The following is an 8,324-nucleotide window of genomic DNA, read 5'->3' as shown; positions in this document are numbered from 1 at the left end:
CGGGTATTTTATAGCGTACGCAAATGCTTTGCGTGTGCTAATAGTGTATATTTATTGGTTTTCCTTACTGAAGCGGCAGCAAAGGCGGCTTTTAACGCCACAGCGTTAAGGACCCCGTCTCTCACTAAATCCGGCGTCGGACGTCACTTGGCGAAAAATTATTCCTAACCACAATTACGCAGGCTATCCGAGTGGCGCAGAGGCGTTACTGAATTAATTGAATTCCTCAGAGTGACATGCGTCAGAAAAATCGTAAAGTACAATTTAAACATAGTCTACAGACAGGATAGCGTCCGATTGTAATTTGAGTATACGAAAGAACATAATTTTGTTGCGCGGAAACTCGAACACAAACCCCTTTTCCAGTATTTCTACCATTAATAAAATGGCCATGGCCTCCAAGATATGCGCGCGCGCGCCAATCTCGGGGACCATGGAGAAGGGCGCCCGTTTCCTTGCAACACCTCCAGATAGCGCTCGCCTCCACCGCATCGCGTGTCGTTTCTACCAGAAAGCTCGCCTTCGTGCATAGCGTTCGGCACCAGCGTTTTGAGGTCAACATTACGGTTACATAAGCTGCAGTTCCCGGGAACCGTGAAAAGCACTCAGGGATCTTTGAATGCTATCAGGTTCCATGCACTCTTAAAGGCAATGCTTAAGTGGCCTCCCAATTTTTGAATTTCATATGAGACAAGGACTTCACAGAAAGATATACACTTTAAATAACCAACAGAGACGGAGACGAAGAGATCAACGGTTGGAGGAGACTTGTAATGATCAATAGTGATAGGTGACTTGAAGTCATCAATTGATCACTTGAAGTCTTCAAGTTCCCTCGTCGAAACCACGGCTCCAGGTTGAAGCTATGGAAAGGATGTAGACTTTTTGTGAGATCAATTTGAAGCAGTACAGAAACCGCATTGAAACCGTGAGGAATCATTAAGGTACCGAGAGAAACAATTCAATTCTTATTGTTGCCTGATGAGTTGGTTCAATAGGAATGGTTCGCACTACTAAGGCAGATGCTTCTGGTTCTCCCTTGTAGCTTTCTTTGGATAACTCACGCATTTTGGCACAATATATCTGTCTATCTATTTATGTATGTCTGTAAGCGTTTTCCCACCGACTCAGAATATACGGCCTTCTTGGGAGCTAGGAATACGTTTTTACAGCTTGAGAACGGAGAGTCGACTGACTTTATTCAAAAGTAAAAGCTGGTTTGGCGAGTGGCTGCGATGGTGCCCCAGTCGGGCAGCCGCTTCGGTTCCAAGAAAAAACAGGGGGCAATGACCCCCACGGCGAGGCATGGCGAAGTAAACTTGATTTCCGGAGCAAGGGTCAATGATCCTCACGGCGAGGCATGGCGACGTGACGGAGGGTCACTGCAGTCTAGTGGTTATAATATGGCGCTTCTGTGCTGAGGGAACCCGGCTCGAAACAACCGTCGTACCAAATTAGGTCACTGGGTATGCGGCACTGGGTATAACACTAGGTTATGTCACAGTGGGTGATGTGTCGCTCTTCAAGGAACCACCTTCACTTCAAACTTGCTCACTGGGTATGCGCAACATGGGTACGTGCAAGTTTTCAATCATAACAAGAAAAATAAATATTTTAAAATTTATCCGGCGCCAGATTGAATCGAACCCACACCGTATGTATTCAGACATTCTTATCCGAATATTGTATTCGCACGCGCACCACTAGATGGCGCGGCGTGCCCCGTGGGAAGTGCGAGACGCGAGCCCGGAATTTCGAGCAGCAGAAGAGGCTGCTGCCGTCTGTTCTCGCTGCGCTGGCCCCAAACCACCAACACGTGCGAGGCCATGTGCTGAAGTGCACAAACTGCAGCGGCCCTCACGATGCATCCTCTAAGGAATGCCCTTTAATTCGCAAGGAAATGGCAATATCAAAGAAAATGGTTAGAGACCACTCGTCTCACCGAGAAGCAGCAACATCTATTAGGCGGCGACGATCGCGTCGCCGACGTCGATCACGAACCTCCAGAGCCTCTGCAGAGCGCCAGCCGCGTACATTACCACCCACTCTTCCGTTCAGGCAAAACGCAATCAGCCCAAAGGACAAAAGTACAGCAACGGCTGCTGACGCTTGGCCTGCACTCCCGAGGCTACATGCCCCTACTGAGCGAAATCAGACTTCTACAGCAAGGGACACTTCGACTGTTCCTGATAAACTGACGGACCTAGATCAACAAACTGTTGTCATGATCAGCTCTCTGGTGAGTGCTTATTCGTGTTCTTCTGGACAAGCTACAGACATCAACTGCTCGAAGTGCGTTGCAAGTGCTGGACGCCATCAATCCGGTTCTAGCGAGCCTTCAGAAGTCCAGTACTTGAGAATTCTACAGCAGAACCATGGCTCATCGACAGCCACAGCGATTGTTCCGGGATGATGTCAGAAGTGCCTCCATATTCCAATGGAATCCGAGAGGCCGGAGGTCACGTATTTAGGATTTTAGACAGTTCGTGTTTGACTACCACTCTCCTATACTGGTGATCCGTGAACCGAACTTATCAGCCTCCATAAGACTATCAGGATATAAACCTTTTGTTTCAACCACCTGTGTCCGTAGTAGTAAGGCTCTGGTTTACATTCGCAAGGACCTAACGTATTTTTCGCAACCCGTAGCGCCACACGACGGTAACCAGTACGTCTGTGTTAGTGTGAAAAACAAGAGGCTGTCTATTACTTTTATTGGCGTCTACCTATCCCCAACAAGTCAGTTTGACAGCAAAAGACTAGAAGATATTATGGCTGCTACTCCCGGTCCTTGGATAATAACAGGGGACTTCAACGCTCGCTACCATATATCAAGAAGCTCCAGGATAAATTCGAGGGGCAGGTCACTAATATCCTTTGCGTCAGGCCACAACCTGTGTCTTCTAAATGCCGGAAATCCGACATTTCTTCGAGGAACAACGTACAGCAGCTGCCTTGACTTGACTTTGGTGTCACGTTGCCTGACTTCGAGCGTGCAGTGGTTCACTGACATTGAAACCCATGGAAGTGATCATATTCCGACCAATGTGAGAATCGATGGACTAGACGCCGCATTAGCGGACGTATCTTCCCAAATCGACTGGTCAGTCTTTCAATATAGACTAGAAGACACCTGCAAGAAACGTATCGCACGCAGATTAAAAGAAATAATTGCAGACGCAATGCAAGATTGCACACATTGCTTCACACATTCGTCAAAGTGTACAGAGAATGACATTGAATTGGAAAGGCTTCGTGCAATACGTCGCCGTGCTGAAAAGAGGTACAGACGCACAAAGTCAATTCTTGACCCCAGAGAAGCTCGGCGCATGCAGAAGAAGATAAAACGCCAAATGGATAAGCTAGCGGATCAAAGATGAAAATGCTTTTGCGAGTCACTAGACCCCGCAAGCCATTCTCCCGTGCGTGGCGTACCCTACGAGGTCTTTGCTCAAGACTCCAGCAACGACACCCTTTTAACGCCCTTGTACTCTATCAAAACCGCCGTGAGATAGACGTTGCAGAGGAATTTTGCGCGAAAATCGCCGGCGGCACAATTTTAGTCGCTGACTTGGCTTTAAGCGACATCCCCGGTACACGAGATACAAGTATGGAGGCTCCATTCTCTATGGAAGAGTTAGAAGCTGCTATGGCGCTCTGTAGGTGTTCGTCTTCACCAGGGCCCGATGGCATAACATATACTGCTTTGCGCCAACTAGGCCGAGAAGCACGAAGAGAACTCCTCAGCCTTTTTAATAGTTCATGGCAAGATGGTGTCGTCCCACAGGAGTGGAACGGCAGCCGCCTGATACCGCTACTAAAAGCAGGAAAGTCGCTGCTCGAACTGGCATCGTATCGGCCTATCGCACTTGCCAGCTGCGTCGGGGAGCTCATGGAACGCATGATCGTCATGCGTCTGGAATGGTACCTAGAAGACCACAAAATTTACCCTGATTCTATTCCGGGATTTCGACGAGGCCGCTCATCGATTGACAGTGTTATCGATCTAGTGTCTTCTGTAGAACAGCAAAAATCTTGGAAACGATTATCAGTAGCGCTCTTTCTGGACGTGAAAGGCACTTATGACAACGTTTCCCATCAACCCATTCTAGACCAACTTTTGACAATTGAACTAGGAGGGCGAGTATATCGATGGATCAGAAACTACTTCACACAAAGGTCCTTGTTCGTACGTACGGAAGATGGTCCGACTACCGACCACTACATATGCCGAGGAGTTCCCCAAGGTGGTGTTCTAAGCCGTATTCTTTTCAACCTCGCATTTCTTGGGCTGGCCGAATCCCTACCGGAAACAGTGAGTGGCTCAAACTACGCCGACGACATCTGCATCTGGTCATCAGCGCTCACTCGCCTGCAGGTTCGCGCAAGGCTACAGAAAGCACCAACACAGGCATCTCGCTATCTTCACACACAAGGCCTTACCATCTCAAGAAAAAAATGTGCGTTAATCGCTTTCACACGAAAAGCTCGTTATGTCTCGTTATCCAGTATGCATCAATGGCCAGCCTATCTCCTACAAGAGAAATCATCGGTTTTTGGGTGTCATTGTGGACCGGGACCTCTCTTGGAGCCCTCACGTTGCCCACATGAAAAAGAAGCTCACATCTATTGTTCAAGTCTTCAAGTTCATCGCCGGGAAAACATGTGGATCGTTAGTGGGCTCCATGCTACAGTTATATCGTGCTCTTTTTATTGGATTGTTACGTTATAGTTCCCTCGTGCTTGCTAAAACATACAAGTCAAATCTTCGAGAACTTCAGAGCGTGCAAGCACAGGCACTACGTGTTTATCTTGGCCTTGCTCAGAGCGCCACAACAGCAGGAACTATTATAATGATTCAAGACCATCCGATCACGACTTACATTAGCACCGACACGCTTAGGGCTTAGGGTTCGTCATGTTCCACGGATGCAATCAAGCTCTCTTGCTTGCCTGCCAGAACGACGACCAAGGCGTCCTTCTCCAACGAGGTCAGCATCCATCGTGCCTGTCTACCATCGGGCTTCACACCCCCAGCACGTTCAACCTCAGCTTTGTGGTGTAAAACAACCTCAAGTGCGTCTTACGGTTCCAGGGATAAAAAAGAAGACCGACCTGCCTACCTTGGCCCTGAAGCAAGCAGCTCTGGATTGTTTGAACACTTCCTACATTGACCGAGTCCATATATATGTACGGATGGCTCTTCCACTCAGGCCAGCTCCACCGGCGCAGTGGTTATACCATCACGATCAATTAGCATCCCATAGAAGATTTCTGACTTCACAACATCGACCGGGTCGGAGCTTGTTGCCCTCCTAGGTGCCGTTGATTACATTAACAACGAACCCGCTAATCGGTGGGCAGTATTCTGCGATTCGAAGGCGGCCTTACAGTGTCTTCTGTCATCTCTTCGTCGCGGGTCCTGTGAACAACGAGCGTCGGAAATACGAGAAATGCACCATCGTATGATAGCGAAAGGACAGGACGTCGTGTTTCAGTGGCTGCCAGACTATTGCGGTATCTCTGGCAACAACCTCGCTGACGAAGCTGCTAGGAAAGCACACGAAGGAGTAACCCTTGTTTCTGTACCTTTATCGCGGAACGACGCAGCCCAACACCTAAGCAAGCTAGCACACCATATGACATTAGAGAAGTGGCACACACCAGAATTCACCCAAGATCGATTGCATTTCCTCGACCCCTCTATGCAACTGCGGCTGTTACCAGGGCTGTCGCGAAATGAGGAACCAATGCTGTGCCGCTTACGCTTGGGCGTCGCATTCACCCATGCATATACGTTTTTGATTTGAATGGCTAATAGCGCCGACTGCAATGCCTGCGGCGTCGAGGAAACTATAGAATACCTACTCTGCTACTGCCCATCTTTTGAAAACGAAAGACGTGACCTCTGCGCAGGGCTCAGTTAGCTAGATAGAACACCGTTCACCTTGAACAAGGTCTTGGGACCATGGCGTCACATATCGCAGCTACAAAAGGCCACAGAAGCGCTGCTGCGATATTTGAAAGCTACTGGATTGAGTCAGCGTCTGTGATCCGGACTGAGTGACCGAACGATATCCCCAGTAGAATTTCTCTTCTTCTTTTAATCTTCCCGTCCCCTTTTTCCTTTCCCTAGTGTAGGGTAGCCAACCGGGCCCAGTCTTGGTTAACCTCCCTGCCTTTCCTTTATCATTTGCTTTCTCTCTCCCGTCACAAGATGGAGCAGCTTCGCTCGAAACGTTCTAAAACACTTGGTGTTTTTTGTAAAATGCCTCGCCTCGTCTGAAAACAATAAAAATTGAGAACACCAACCATGTGCGCGCCTCGCCATCGCAGGAGCGAGCAGCTGCCGATGTGTCCATGTGTTTTCAACACCTGGCCGCAACTAGAAAAGCCTGCATGAACAGTGTAAGCAAACAACAATGAGGCAAGCTTTTATTGATAGGCCAGTAGCAGGCACTCGCGACATGTGGCAAAATATCGGCGAAAACAAGCAGGAGTTAGGCGCGACAGTGTTCTCTGAAAGTTGATTTCTGCGGTTCTGGCAAATATGTTCCACTTATTTAATAGAGCCGATCGGGAGCGAAATTAACGTGTTCCCCTTACTCAAAGTTATGTGGAACTATATCAAAGGCCCCCAGCACCGAATTTTCGTATCGCGTAAGATGCCTAGCATCAGATAGCGCCAGTATACAGCTGCCACCTGGCCAAATTTTACGTTTGAAATGCGAGCGCAAGTGCCACGAGAAGCTCGCGATAGATAGCCGTTTTCGATACCGAAACTGAAAAGAATACACAGCATGGAGGAAGGAAAGCGTAGTGCAGGCCCCTTCTAGCCCGCGTCAGTTAAGAGAGTGTGGCGGAATTCACGTGGTGTTTTTCGCAAAGGAGCCCTGGCATTGCTGCGTCAAACATCAACGGATCCATAGCAGCCGCGCTTCTGACGCTCTCGCTGCTTCTCTAGGCCTGTGAAAAGTTTGAATTTTCTTTTTTTCGGCCCCTGCCTTTCTCGCAGCACATTCTGTTCGCTAGACAAGCTGACTTTGAAGTGTTCTGTGTGTAAGCCTGAAAGTTGTGTTTGGGGTCTATGAGTGTGAGTGTCAGCCTGCAACAGAGACACCCAAGAAATCACGGCGTTGGTCTTCGTCATCGTCTTCAGCTTGTCACGGTAAAGCACGGAAACGTGTCTGCTTCACTAAAACTGTTACACAATTTTCGCAGGCTTTGTTCCGATGTGCGTTGGCAGCACGCACTACCGGCGGCTTGTAGCAATGCAAGTTCAAATCTCGCATCTATCTGGTCCGGCGAGATGATCTGAGGCGCAAATGGCGATGGCACATCAATGTGGCTGCATTTCTGGCTTCAAAAACGTGATGCCAGGGCCTCTCCTATTTTGTTTCTCTACGCACGAAGTGCATCTTAGGTATATTGCGGGACAGATACGCTGGGACTTTCGTAATAGCGACAACCACCAGGTGCACGAGTCGTCTGCTTAGGTGCTGCTTGAAGACCTCCTGCCCAGAAAAATCTGCACGATCTGTCGTCTGCTTCATTTTGCGTCTTCCTCCGACTTCATGTTGAAGTCTCTTCTCCACCGTAAAATAATTTACACCCTTAAACGTGATTAACGGTGAGCATTTGTCTATAACACACACCCTTACACTCAAAAATGAAGTAAGCATGTGAGTCATATAGCTGTTTACATACTTATTCACTTTTAATGGTACAAATTATTATCCCAGCCCTTTCTCCAGCTGTCTGCGCTGTTCGCGAAGGTACAGGTTTAACAAACTAGCCCGGATGAACCTTTGCAGAAGAATACCCTTAGCGCGAGACAACATGAATAACCGGCTTCTATCCCAGCTGCTATCTGGTGCTATCTGATTCTATCCCAGCTGCTAGACTGGTGAGGAGAAAATGCTTGTAAAACCAACAAATCCATTCAGAACTTACCCTTAAACTGCAAACTTAGGCTTGGAAACTGTACCATTCAAGTAGTTACCTAAAGTAACTTGTAGTGTTGGTTAACTTTTCAGCAACTGTCGATGTTCTACGAAAAATGAACTGTACCACGAAGATCGTCCTTCCGATTACTGCTCTATATATTTTTATCAGAAATATAATAAGATTTCAAGAACTTCTTCTGCGCCCACATCGATTCTGAAATGTTGCGCAGTTAGTATGAGCAGCAACTCGCCATTTTTTTTAGAGATGCGTCATCCTCCAAGGCTGGAAATATGTAAATTCCCTTGCTTACGTACCTATTACCCTGTAAGCGACGCGAATGTGAACGAACTTCGCCACCTCAGCGCCTTACAACAATG

Source organism: Dermacentor variabilis, chromosome 11 (assembly GCF_050947875.1).
Source record: "Dermacentor variabilis isolate Ectoservices chromosome 11, ASM5094787v1, whole genome shotgun sequence".
Lineage (NCBI taxonomy): Eukaryota > Metazoa > Arthropoda > Arachnida > Ixodida > Ixodidae > Dermacentor > Dermacentor variabilis.
This window is presented reverse-complemented; position numbering follows the sequence as displayed.